Genomic DNA, 14,375 nt, shown 5'->3' with positions numbered 1-14,375 from the left:
GCCATTAACATATTATTGTAACAATAAACGTAATTCAAGGTCTTTAATATCATTATAACACATCGATATTGACACTTAATATTATAAGTATACAGTTATATACTGTGCTGGCTCTTTATATGTGTTTGAGTATGGTTAATAAGGTTAATAAAGTTCAATAGTTTTAAGTTCCCCCTAGTTTTGTCGGATATGGTATCATCTAGGTCAAAGTTCGTTTGGCGCCAAATACAAAGTTTTCAAAGTCCAGCGATATGATTATCAAACCAACCCCCTCGATCAAACTTAAAAACTGAAGGGTACGTTGCAAGGAGCGCATGATAACAAGTCCAATATTAGAATTATGATTTTAAAAGCATTTAACTTTAGCGGTAAATACAGACAGGTTTGCGCTCCATTATCATTGTCAACATTCTGGAGGAGGCACACAGGCTTTTAATAGATTCTTTTAAGATCATTAAAAAAAAAACCAAGGTCCGTGACTAGACTACTTTCTTATTTCACTGCAATCACATTTGAGCAACGAGCAAATAGGTGTTTTATTTGGTTTCGCCTGTTCGATCTATCAAGTTCTAGGAAAATCAGGTTCAAAGCTGACCGTTGTCAATCATCTCACCCAGTGCGGGGTAGGGTAGTGAATTAAAATCCTGAGTATTGAAGATCTCTGACAAGAACCAGTCCCCTGGGACCCGATCACTCAACAGGTGTCAGGCTATATATGCTATAATGGCAAAACTCATAGGTTATAGGTGGAAAATTGACAGGAGGAGAAAAATTAAGTCAAAATATGATCACCTGAGTACAGAAGAGCTTTGCCCACAATAGTCCTACCCTGTATTTCCCCTTTGCAACCTGTCAAAGCAAAAAAAAAAGTCAATCTAAGGGGCTCTGACCACCACACGGGACAGGTGTATACAAGGCCCAGGGCATAGAGATGACCTTGACAATGGCAAAACACAATGTTTACCAGGTCCGGGACCACTCCCGATTCCCCGACACCTACCTCCATAACCATCCCCCAACCCCCAACCCCCCAGCACCTACCCCCTGGCAGGTAGACACCTACAGTTCACCCCCTAGTATACAGGATCAATTCCTGAGGAGACTGAGTTTGGCCGCAGGGTTAAAAAGTAAGGAAAAGGGCCCCAAATCCTAAAAATGGGACAAGTCATGAATAAATATGAGTCAACATAAGCCTATCCCTTGCTTAGATAGTAGATCAGAACTGAAAACCCCATAGAAATAGCAGAAATGGCTTTCCTACACTTCTACAGATTCCATTCAGGGGGAATTAGGGCATTCCAATTTGGGCCAATAATACATGCATTCCTATGGGGAAGTTAACAGAAATTAGGTGTCATTATCTGAGGAACCAAAGATTCTGACTAAGAAAACTCAGCCTCAAATTCTTACCAGCTCTGTAGACTGTTATCTATCAGAGTTACGAGAAATTCTATACGGCTAGTCTCCGGGGAAACACCCCCGAGCGAGAGCACTTGAGTCAGTCCATTTGCCTTATAAAGGCCTGCTCACGACCATCACACTATCTCCCGGGGGTCCAGAAGGTAAAAAGATGAAGAAAGGTCGTTTTTGTCAACAAATTCTAAAATTATGAAGTCTGGCCTGTCATACCCACCCCAGACTTGCCAAGAGTTCACCAATAATCCCACCAAGAAAGGCTTTCAATGTTTGAATGCCAAGTTTATTTTGACCTCTCTCATCCTGGGGTCTAGGCGCCTGCGCCAATTCCCCAAACCCCCCTCAAGGATTGCAGTGCAATTGGACTATAATGCTTTAAGTATGGGGTGGGTGGGGGGCGTAACTTTGGTCAGCTATTACTTCGCAACCATGAATAAGAAAGTAAAGCAGTATCATTTCCTCAAATACCCACCAAGTGCCCTATCGTTTGAATGCAAAGTTTGAAAATTCCAATAAAGAGATTGAATTTTAGACCGGAGCACTTCGTCAATAATGCTTTAAGTATGGGGTGGGTGGGGGGGCGTAACTTTGGTCAGCTATTACTTCGTAACCATGAATGAGAAAGTAAAGCAGTATCATTTCCTCAAATATCCACCAAGTGTCCTATCGTTTGAATGCAAAGTTTGAAAATTCCAATAAAGAGATTGAATTTTAGACCGGAGCACTTCGTCTATAATGCTTTAAGTATGGGGTGGGTGGGGGGCGTAACTTTGGTCAGCTATTACTTCGTAACCATGAATGAGAAAGTAAAGCAGTATCATTTCCTCAAATACCCACCAAGTGCCCTATCGTTTGAATGTAAAGTTTGAAAATTCCAATAAAGAGATTGAATTTTAGACCGGAGCACTTCGTCTATAATGCTTTAAGTATGGGGTGGGTGGGGGGGCGTAACTTTGGTCAGCTATTACTTCGTAACCATGAATGAGAAAGTAAAGCAGTATCATTTCCTCAAATACCCACCAAGTGCCCTATCGTTTGAATGTAAAGTTTGAAAATTCCAATAAAGAGATTGAATTTTAGACCGGAGCACTTCGTCTATAATGCTTTAAGTATGGGGTGGGTGGGGGGCGTAACTTTGGTCAGCTATTACTTCGTAACCATGAATGAGAAAGTAAAGCAGTATCATTTCCTCAAATACCCACCAAGTGTCCTATCGTTTGAATGCAAAGTTTGAACATTCCAATAAAGAGATTGAATTTTAGACCGGAGCACTTCGTCTATAATGCTTTAAGTATGGGGTGGGTGGGGGGGGGGGGGCGTAACTTTGGTCAGCTATTACTTCGTAACCATGAATGAGAAAGTAAAGCAGTATCATTTCCTCAAATACCCACCAAGTGTCCTATCGTTTGAATGCAAAGTTTGAACATTCCAATAAAGAGATTGAATTTTAGACCGGAGCACTTCGAATTCGTCTATAATGCTTTTAGTATGTGGTGGGTGGGGGGGCGTAACTTTGGTCAGCTATTTCTTCGTAACCATGAATGAGAAAGTAAAGCAGTATCATTTCCTCAAATACCCACCAAGTGTCCTATCGTTTGAATGCAAAGTTTGAACATTCCAATAAAGAGATTGAATTTTAGACCGGAGCACTTCGTCTATAATGCTTTAAGTATGGGGTGGGTGGGGGGGCGTAACTTTGGTCAGCTATTACTTCGTAACCATGAATGAGAAAGTAAAGCAGTATCATTTCCTCAAATACCCACCAAGTGCCCTATCGTTTGAATGCAAAGTTTGAAAATTCCAATAAAGAGATTGAATTTTAGACCGGAGCACTTCGTCAATAATGCTTTAAGTATGGGGTGGGTGGGGGGGCGTAACTTTGGTCAGCTATTACTTCGTAACCATGAATGAGAAAGTAAAGCAGTATCATTTCCTCAAATATCCACCAAGTGTCCTATCGTTTGAATGCAAAGTTTGAAAATTCCAATAAAGAGATTGAATTTTAGACCGGAGCACTTCGTCTATAATGCTTTAAGTATGGGGTGGGTGGGGGGCGTAACTTTGGTCAGCTATTACTTCGTAACCATGAATGAGAAAGTAAAGCAGTATCATTTCCTCAAATACCCACCAAGTGCCCTATCGTTTGAATGTAAAGTTTGAAAATTCCAATAAAGAGATTGAATTTTAGACCGGAGCACTTCGTCAATAATGCTTTATGTATGGGGTGGGTGGGGGAGCGTAACTTTGGTCAGCTATTACTTCGTAACCATGAATGAGAAAGTAAAGCAGTATCATTTCCTCAAATACCCACCAAGTGCCCTATCGTTTGAATGTAAAGTTTGAAAATTCCAATAAAGAGATTGAATTTTAGACCGGAGCACTTCGTCTATAATGCTTTAAGTATGGGGTGGGTGGGGGGGGGGGGCGTAACTTTGGTCAGCTATTACTTCGTAACCATGAATGAGAAAGTAAAGCAGTATCATTTCCTCAAATACCCACCAAGTGTCCTATCGTTTGAATGCAAAGTTTGAACATTCCAATAAAGAGATTGAATTTTAGACCGGAGCACTTCGAATTCGTCTATAATGCTTTTAGTATGTGGTGGGTGGGGGGGCGTAACTTTGGTCAGCTATTTCTTCGTAACCATGAATGAGAAAGTAAAGCAGTATCATTTCCTCAAATACCCACCAAGTGTCCTATCGTTTGAATGCAAAGTTTGAACATTCCAATAAAGAGATTGAATTTTAGACCGGAGCACTTCGTCTATAATGCTTTAAGTATGGGGTGGGTGGGGGGGCGTAACTTTGGTCAGCTATTACTTCGTAACCATGAATGAGAAAGTAAAGCAGTATCATTTCCTCAAATACCCACCAAGTGCCCTATCGTTTGAAGGTAAAGTTTGAAAATTCCAATAAAGAGATTGAATTTTAGACCGGAGCACTTCGTCTATAATGCTTTTAGTATGGGGTGGGTGGGGGGAGCGTAACTTTGGTCAGCTATTACTTCGTAACCATGAATGAGAAAGTAAAGCAGTATCATTTCCTCAAATACCCACCAAGTGTCCTATCGTTTGAATGCAAAGTTTGAACATTCCAATAAAGAGATTGAATTTTAGACCGGAGCACTTCGTCTATAATGCTTTTAGTATGGGGTGGGTGGGGGGGCGTAACTTTGGTCAGCTATTACTTCGTAACCATGAATGAGAAAGTAAAGCAGTATCATTTCCTCAAATACCCACCAAGTGCCCTATCGTTTGAATGTAAAGTTTGAAAATTCCAATAAAGAGATTGAATTTTAGACCGGAGCACTTCGTCTATAATGCTTTTAGTATGGGGTGGGTGGGGGGGCGTAACTTTGGTCAGCTATTACTTCGTAACCATGAATGAGAAAGTAAAGCAGTATCATTTCCTCAAATACCCACCAAGTGTCCTATCGTTTGAATGCAAAGTTTGAACATTCCAATAAAGAGATTGAATTTTAGACCGGAGCACTTCGTCTATAATGCTTTAAGTATGGGGTGGGTGGGGGGGGCGTAACTTTGGTCAGCTATTACTTCGTAACCATGAATGAGAAAGTAAAGCAGTATCATTTCCTCAAATACCCACCAAGTGTCCTATCGTTTGAATGCAAAGTTTGAACATTCCAATAAAGAGATTGAATTTTAGACCGGAGCACTTCGTCTATAATGCTTTAAGTATGGGGTGGGTGGGGGGCGTAACTTTGGTCAGCTATTACTTCGTAACCATGAATGAGAAAGTAAAGCAGTATCATTTCCTCAAATACCCACCAAGTGTCCTATCGTTTGAATGCAAAGTTTGAACATTCCAATAAAGAGATTGAATTTTAGACCGGAGCACTTCGTCTATAATGCTTTTAGTATGTGGTGGGTGGGGGGGGCGTAACTTTGGTCAGCTATTACTTCGTAACCATGAATGAGAAAGTAAAGCAGTATCATTTCCTCAAATACCCACCAAGTGTCCTATCGTTTGAATGCAAAGTTTGAACATTCCAATAAAGAGATTGAATTTTAGACCGGAGCACTTCGTCTATAATGCTTTAAGTATGGGGTGGGTGGGGGGCGTAACTTTGGTCAGCTATTACTTCGCAACCATGAATAAGAAAGTAAAGCAGTATCATTTCCTCAAATACCCACCAAGTGCCCTATCGTTTGAATGCAAAGTTTGAAAATTCCAATAAAGAGATTGAATTTTAGACCGGAGCACTTCGTCAATAATGCTTTAAGTATGGGGTGGGTGGGGGGGCGTAACTTTGGTCAGCTATTACTTCGTAACCATGAATGAGAAAGTAAAGCAGTATCATTTCCTCAAATATCCACCAAGTGTCCTATCGTTTGAATGCAAAGTTTGAAAATTCCAATAAAGAGATTGAATTTTAGACCGGAGCACTTCGTCTATAATGCTTTAAGTATGGGGTGGGTGGGGGGCGTAACTTTGGTCAGCTATTACTTCGTAACCATGAATGAGAAAGTAAAGCAGTATCATTTCCTCAAATACCCACCAAGTGCCCTATCGTTTGAATGTAAAGTTTGAAAATTCCAATAAAGAGATTGAATTTTAGACCGGAGCACTTCGTCAATAATGCTTTATGTATGGGGTGGGTGGGGGAGCGTAACTTTGGTCAGCTATTACTTCGTAACCATGAATGAGAAAGTAAAGCAGTATCATTTCCTCAAATACCCACCAAGTGCCCTATCGTTTGAATGTAAAGTTTGAAAATTCCAATAAAGAGATTGAATTTTAGACCGGAGCACTTCGTCTATAATGCTTTAAGTATGGGGTGGGTGGGGGGGCGTAACTTTGGTCAGCTATTACTTCGTAACCATGAATGAGAAAGTAAAGCAGTATCATTTCCTCAAATACCCACCAAGTGCCCTATCGTTTGAATGTAAAGTTTGAAAATTCCAATAAAGAGATTGAATTTTAGACCGGAGCACTTCGTCTATAATGCTTTAAGTATGGGGTGGGTGGGGGGCGTAACTTTGGTCAGCCCTTACTTCGTAACCATGAATGAGAAAGTAAAGCAGTATCATTTCCTCAAATACCCACCAAGTGTCCTATCGTTTGAATGCAAAGTTTGAACATTCCAATAAAGAGATTGAATTTTAGACCGGAGCACTTCGTCTATAATGCTTTAAGTATGGGGTGGGTGGGGGGGGGGGCGTAACTTTGGTCAGCTATTACTTCGTAACCATGAATGAGAAAGTAAAGCAGTATCATTTCCTCAAATACCCACCAAGTGTCCTATCGTTTGAATGCAAAGTTTGAACATTCCAATAAAGAGATTGAATTTTAGACCGGAGCACTTCGAATTCGTCTATAATGCTTTTAGTATGTGGTGGGTGGGGGGGCGTAACTTTGGTCAGCTATTTCTTCGTAACCATGAATGAGAAAGTAAAGCAGTATCATTTCCTCAAATACCCACCAAGTGTCCTATCGTTTGAATGCAAAGTTTGAACATTCCAATAAAGAGATTGAATTTTAGACCGGAGCACTTCGTCTATAATGCTTTAAGTATGGGGTGGGTGGGGGGGCGTAACTTTGGTCAGCTATTACTTCGTAACCATGAATGAGAAAGTAAAGCAGTATCATTTCCTCAAATACCCACCAAGTGCCCTATCGTTTGAAGGTAAAGTTTGAAAATTCCAATAAAGAGATTGAATTTTAGACCGGAGCACTTCGTCTATAATGCTTTTAGTATGGGGTGGGTGGGGGGAGCGTAACTTTGGTCAGCTATTACTTCGTAACCATGAATGAGAAAGTAAAGCAGTATCATTTCCTCAAATACCCACCAAGTGTCCTATCGTTTGAATGCAAAGTTTGAACATTCCAATAAAGAGATTGAATTTTAGACCGGAGCACTTCGTCTATAATGCTTTTAGTATGGGGTGGGTGGGGGGGCGTAACTTTGGTCAGCTATTACTTCGTAACCATGAATGAGAAAGTAAAGCAGTATCATTTCCTCAAATACCCACCAAGTGCCCTATCGTTTGAATGTAAAGTTTGAAAATTCCAATAAAGAGATTGAATTTTAGACCGGAGCACTTCGTCTATAATGCTTTTAGTATGGGGTGGGTGGGGGGGCGTAACTTTGGTCAGCTATTACTTCGTAACCATGAATGAGAAAGTAAAGCAGTATCATTTCCTCAAATACCCACCAAGTGTCCTATCGTTTGAATGCAAAGTTTGAACATTCCAATAAAGAGATTGAATTTTAGACCGGAGCACTTCGTCTATAATGCTTTAAGTATGGGGTGGGTGGGGGGGCGTAACTTTGGTCAGCTATTACTTCGTAACCATGAATGAGAAAGTAAAGCAGTATCATTTCCTCAAATACCCACCAAGTGCCCTATCGTTTGAAGGTAAAGTTTGAAAATTCCAATAAAGAGATTGAATTTTAGACCGGAGCACTTCGTCTATAATGCTTTTAGTATGGGGTGGGTGGGGGGAGCGTAACTTTGGTCAGCTATTACTTCGTAACCATGAATGAGAAAGTAAAGCAGTATCATTTCCTCAAATACCCACCAAGTGCCCTATCGTTTGAATGTAAAGTTTGAAAATTCCAATAAAGAGACTGAATTTTAGACCGGAGCACTTCGTCTATAATGCTTTTAGTATGGGGTGGGTGGGGGGGCGTAACTTTGGTCAGCTATTACTTCGTAACCATGAATGAGAAAGTAAAGCAGTATCATTTCCTCAAATACCCACCAAGTGTCCTATCGTTTGAATGCAAAGTTTGAACATTCCAATAAAGAGATTGAATTTTAGACCGGAGCACTTCGTCTATAATGCTTTAAGTATGGGGTGGGTGGGGGGCGTAACTTTGGTCAGCTATTACTTCGCAACCATGAATAAGAAAGTAAAGCAGTATCATTTCCTCAAATACCCACCAAGTGCCCTATCGTTTGAATGCAAAGTTTGAAAATTCCAATAAAGAGATTGAATTTTAGACCGGAGCACTTCGTCAATAATGCTTTAAGTATGGGGTGGGTGGGGGGGCGTAACTTTGGTCAGCTATTACTTCGTAACCATGAATGAGAAAGTAAAGCAGTATCATTTCCTCAAATATCCACCAAGTGTCCTATCGTTTGAATGCAAAGTTTGAAAATTCCAATAAAGAGATTGAATTTTAGACCGGAGCACTTCGTCTATAATGCTTTAAGTATGGGGTGGGTGGGGGGCGTAACTTTGGTCAGCTATTACTTCGTAACCATGAATGAGAAAGTAAAGCAGTATCATTTCCTCAAATACCCACCAAGTGCCCTATCGTTTGAATGTAAAGTTTGAAAATTCCAATAAAGAGATTGAATTTTAGACCGGAGCACTTCGTCTATAATGCTTTATGTATGGGGTGGGTGGGGGAGCGTAACTTTGGTCAGCTATTACTTCGTAACCATGAATGAGAAAGTAAAGCAGTATCATTTCCTCAAATACCCACCAAGTGCCCTATCGTTTGAATGTAAAGTTTGAAAATTCCAATAAAGAGATTGAATTTTAGACCGGAGCACTTCGTCTATAATGCTTTAAGTATGGGGTGGGTAGGGGGGCGTAACTTTGGTCAGCTATTACTTCGTAACCATGAATGAGAAAGTAAAGCAGTATCATTTCCTCAAATACCCACCAAGTGCCCTATCGTTTGAATGTAAAGTTTGAAAATTCCAATAATGAGATTGAATTTTAGACCGGAGCACTTCGTCTATAATGCTTTAAGTATGGGGTGGGTGGGGGGCGTAACTTTGGTCAGCTATTACTTCGTAACCATGAATGAGAAAGTAAAGCAGTATCATTTCCTCAAATACCCACCAAGTGTCCTATCGTTTGAATGCAAAGTTTGAACATTCCAATAAAGAGATTGAATTTTAGACCGGAGCACTTCGTCTATAATGCTTTAAGTATGGGGTGGGTGGGGGGGGGGCGTAACTTTGGTCAGCTATTACTTCGTAACCATGAATGAGAAAGTAAAGCAGTATCATTTCCTCAAATACCCACCAAGTGTCCTATCGTTTGAATGCAAAGTTTGAACATTCCAATAAAGAGATTGAATTTTAGACCGGAGCACTTCCACTGCACGAAATGGCCACGTATCCTGACGGATCCGACGTATCCGGAATCGGGCCTCATGGCGTTTCCGAGCGAATCCGGAAAAATCCCAGTTCACTGCTCGGATACTGAAGTGCCCGCAGATCCGACCAATTCCGACGCCGTATTCTTCTGGATTCGTGATGTGCCTCGGATACCCGAAGATATTTGCGCGGATCCCTCGTTTTTTTTTATATTTGGAATGTTCGGATTGTTTGTATGTCGGTAGTTGCTTCGGATCCTGACGAATAAATACACACGGCACGGCATGATCTCATTTCCTGACGAATCCAGCAGATCAGGAATTGCGCATCATAGCAGATACGGAACGTTTCCGATTGGATCCGATGCACCTCAGATCAGACAATTCCGGCGCCGTATACGTCTGGATCCTTCATACGTTTCGGGTACAGATACGGAACGTTTCCGAGCAAATTCAGACAATTACCAGGTACACCTCAGATCCGGCAATTCCGACGCCGTATACGTCTGGATCCGTGATGCGCGTCGGATACCTAAGGATATTTGCGCGGATCCTTCGTTTCTAGATATTTGTCAATATGGCAGAGATGTTCGGATTGTTTGTCGGTAGTTGCTTCGGATCCTGACCAACAAATACACACTGCACGGCACGCGGCATGATCTCAGATCCTGACGAATCCAACAGACCCGGAATTGCGCATCATAGCAGATACGGAACGTTTCCGATTGGATCCGATGCACCTCAGATCCGACAATTCCCGCGCCGTATACGTCTGGATCCTTCATATGTTTCGGGTACAGATACGGAACGTTTCCGAGCAAATTCGGACAAATACCAGGAACACCTCAGATCTAGCAATTCTGATGCCGTATACGTCTGGATACGTTTCGGGTACAGATACAATATCTACTCGGATCTTTCATTTTTTTATGTATTTGCCAATATGTTAGAAGTTCAGATTTGCCAATATGTTAGAAGTCATGAGCTGTCTCGGATCCTGACGTGTACGGAACACGGATTCGTGTCGGATATCCAAATTACCCACAAGACACTTCTGGGCGCGACAAACGTTAACGGTTTTCTTTCGGTTAACAGCACAGACAAGAACGGCGTTTCATCACCTTCTATGCTTAACATGGCATCGCCAGAGTCTACCATGGTCGACCAGTGATTTTTGAGTGGCTTGAGAGTCGAAGGGAATTCGGTGTAAACTCAAACGCGCGGAATTGCGACGTTGTCTTCTTCGTGCATGCAATATTCGTCGCCCCCCTCCCCCCTTGTAAACGCTGGTAGGGAGTTGATTCATCATTTTGAGGGACTGCCCTTTGGTAAGTACAAATTGAAAAATTCCCGTTTCTAACTAGTTTTGACGTCAGTTATCCTCCTATTGTGGCTTGACATATCATCGCATTCGCATGACCATAAGAATTCTCCAGCCGACCTGCCCTTTTACGGCGTTAGGATCTAGGAAATTTAAAATTTCAATTTGTTCATTCTTGCCAATGGTCAGCAGACATGTGTGTCTGGTTAACGTTTCAGATACAAAATAGCAAGCAGTGGAGGGAAAGATAATTAAAGATATGGAAGGGAAGAAAATGTCATAAGTATTTGTCCCACAAAGATCCCACAGTTTGTGGATAGTGAACTAGAACTTATAAGGAGGCAGTAGTGTGCCTCAGTGATTATTTCATTCAGTTATAGCTGTGCATGTTTGATCAATATCATATTCAAGTTATAGATGTAAGTTTTACGTAGTCAATTCAACGATGCCCAGATTCATTTTTTTACACATGCGAGTATGTGATATGTTTAATATTTGTCATTGTTTCCATTTATATATATATATATATATATATATATCCAGTACAGCATCGGCAGATACTTCCTTCACAAATGCAGCACATATTGTGAGGACCTTGGCTGGGAACAAAGCAATCAACTGTCAGATGCTCAGCTGCTGAGTACCTCAGGCTCCTTTGGTAAGTCCATCATCGGTACACTTCAATGTTAGCTGAGAGAGGCGTGATGGATATCCATTGTCCCGTGTTTTTTGTAGCTGCTGTGATGAAACGAGCCCATGTCAAAATCATGTGACATGTTCCTTAAATACGTGAATTGATATTTATTCATCATTTGGTTTTATCATATAGGAACTGGTTCATCACAAGATGGACTCCAAGCTGAGTCCAACATGCAGATACAGAAGAAATCAGCCTTGCCTGTCCCTTACCAAGAGTGCATGGAAGAAGTGAACTCAGATGTAGTCAGAGAATGGGGAGAGGACGATTATACACATGCAGTTCCACGGCATATGCTACTTACGTTTAAAATGTGGCGTGTCATCATGGGAGTTCTTCAGACAGTATAATGTTACTTTCTATTTTCAACCTCTGTATTTGAAATAATTGTATCTGATGGCTTTTAGACGAAGAGCTGGCCACAAATAAGGCTTTTATTACTTTAGTGGAATATTTAGAACATGTAGATAATTTTGGTCCAAGGGCACTATACAGTAGTAAATATTACCACAATGTTGTGATGGTGTTAATTGTAATACATTTCATAATTTTTCAGAACATTGTGCTTGCACAACCCCAATTTACCGACATTAACCTGCATATGCAGTGGTGCTTTGAGTATGCATATGTGGATGTCCCTCAGCCTGTCTCAAATGAAATGGATCATTTAGCCACAGAGTACTTCCGTATTGTATTGTATTTGATAGTTTTTGAACTTAGAAATACATTATGTTGAGATATGAAATGATACATATGTTACATACAGGCTTTCCCAAACTTCCTGTCATTCAAAATGATGTTTTGGGTATAGTTAAATTAGGAATGCAAGCACTTAGTCGGATCCGTTACGGATTCGTTGTTGGGTCCACCTGTATCCGTCAGTATTCACCATTTTCTTCAAAATACAGAAAAATCCCTGTAGGCATCCGTCAGGATCTGTGGCATTTCCGTACAGTGTACGGCTCCGTATTCGTCGAAAATCCCTTACTTTCGGATTCTTCAGGAAATATTCCATATACCGGTGCGGAAATAGTCGGATACGTTACACGAGTCTGCATGTATCCGTCAGTATCCGCCAAAAATACAGAAAAATTCCTGTTCGTATCCGTCAGGATCGGTGGCATTTCCGTACAGTGTACGGCTCCGTATTCGTCGAAAATCCCTTACTTTCGGATTCTTCAGGAAATATTCCATATACCGGTGCGGAAATAGTCGGATACGTTACACGAATCCGCATGTATCCGTCAGTATCCGCCAAAAATACAGAAAAATTCCTGTTCGTATCCGTCAGGATCGGTGGCATTTCCGTACAGTGTACGGCTCCGTATTCGTCGAAAATCCCTTACTTTCGGATTCTTCAGGAAATATTCCATATACCGGTACACGAATCCGCATGTATCCGTCAGTATCCGTTAGTATCCGACAAAAATACAGAAAAATCCCGGTACGTATACGCCGGGAAACGAGGCCATTTCGTGCAGTGTTCGTCTATAATGCTTTTAGTATGTGGTGGGTGGGGGGGCGTAACTTTGGTCAGCTATTACTTCGTAACCATGAATGAGAAAGTAAAGCAGTATCATTTCCTCAAATACCCACCAAGTGTCCTATCGTTTGAATGCAAAGTTTGAACATTCCAATAAAGAGATTGAATTTTAGACCGGAGCACTTCGTCTATAATGCTTTAAGTATGGGGTGGGTGGGGGGGCGTAACTTTGGTCAGCTATTACTTCGTAACCATGAATGAGAAAGTAAAGCAGTATCATTTCCTCAAATACCCACCAAGTGCCCTATCGTTTGAAGGTAAAGTTTGAAAATTCCAATAAAGAGATTGAATTTTAGACCGGAGCACTTCGTCTATAATGCTTTTAGTATGGGGTGGGTGGGGGGAGCGTAACTTTGGTCAGCTATTACTTCGTAACCATGAATGAGAAAGTAAAGCAGTATCATTTCCTCAAATACCCACCAAGTGTCCTATCGTTTGAATGCAAAGTTTGAACATTCCAATAAAGAGATTGAATTTTAGACCGGAGCACTTCGTCTATAATGCTTTTAGTATGGGGTGGGTGGGGGGGCGTAACTTTGGTCAGCTATTACTTCGTAACCATGAATGAGAAAGTAAAGCAGTATCATTTCCTCAAATACCCACCAAGTGCCCTATCGTTTGAATGTAAAGTTTGAAAATTCCAATAAAGAGATTGAATTTTAGACCGGAGCACTTCGTCTATAATGCTTTTAGTATGGGGTGGGTGGGGGGGCGTAACTTTGGTCAGCTATTACTTCGTAACCATGAATGAGAAAGTAAAGCAGTATCATTTCCTCAAATACCCACCAAGTGTCCTATCGTTTGAATGCAAAGTTTGAACATTCCAATAAAGAGATTGAATTTTAGACCGGAGCACTTCGTCTATAATGCTTTAAGTATGGGGTGGGTGGGGGGGGCGTAACTTTGGTCAGCTATTACTTCGTAACCATGAATGAGAAAGTAAAGCAGTATCATTTCCTCAAATACCCACCAAGTGTCCTATCGTTTGAATGCAAAGTTTGAACATTCCAATAAAGAGATTGAATTTTAGACCGGAGCACTTCGTCTATAATGCTTTAAGTATGGGGTGGGTGGGGGGCGTAACTTTGGTCAGCTATTACTTCGTAACCATGAATGAGAAAGTAAAGCAGTATCATTTCCTCAAATACCCACCAAGTGTCCTATCGTTTGAATGCAAAGTTTGAACATTCCAATAAAGAGATTGAATTTTAGACCGGAGCACTTCGTCTATAATGCTTTTAGTATGTGGTGGGTGGGGGGGCGTAACTTTGGTCAGCTATTACTTCGTAACCATGAATGAGAAAGTAAAGCAGTATCAT

General features: G+C 41.1%; 1 long non-coding RNA gene across 2 annotated transcripts; it reads left to right on the top strand.

The window, feature by feature from the left end:
• The first annotated feature begins 9,494 nt into the window (after positions 1-9,494).
• Positions 9,495-12,440, top strand: LOC136437470 (uncharacterized). 2 transcript variants are annotated; one of them, XR_010756186.1, is made up of 3 exons: positions 9,495-10,823; positions 11,365-11,474; positions 11,646-12,440. It is a non-coding gene; the product is annotated as an uncharacterized lncRNA (long non-coding RNA). The 2 variants fall into 2 exon arrangements; XR_010756185.1 differs by having other exon boundaries at positions 11,360-11,474.
• The last annotated feature ends 1,935 nt before the right edge of the window (positions 12,441-14,375 follow it).

Source organism: Branchiostoma lanceolatum, chromosome 6 (assembly GCF_035083965.1).
Source record: "Branchiostoma lanceolatum isolate klBraLanc5 chromosome 6, klBraLanc5.hap2, whole genome shotgun sequence".
Classification (NCBI taxonomy): domain Eukaryota; kingdom Metazoa; phylum Chordata; class Leptocardii; order Amphioxiformes; family Branchiostomatidae; genus Branchiostoma; species Branchiostoma lanceolatum.
Note: the sequence above shows the minus strand (reverse complement) of the source record. Positions and strands in the feature narration are given on the sequence as shown.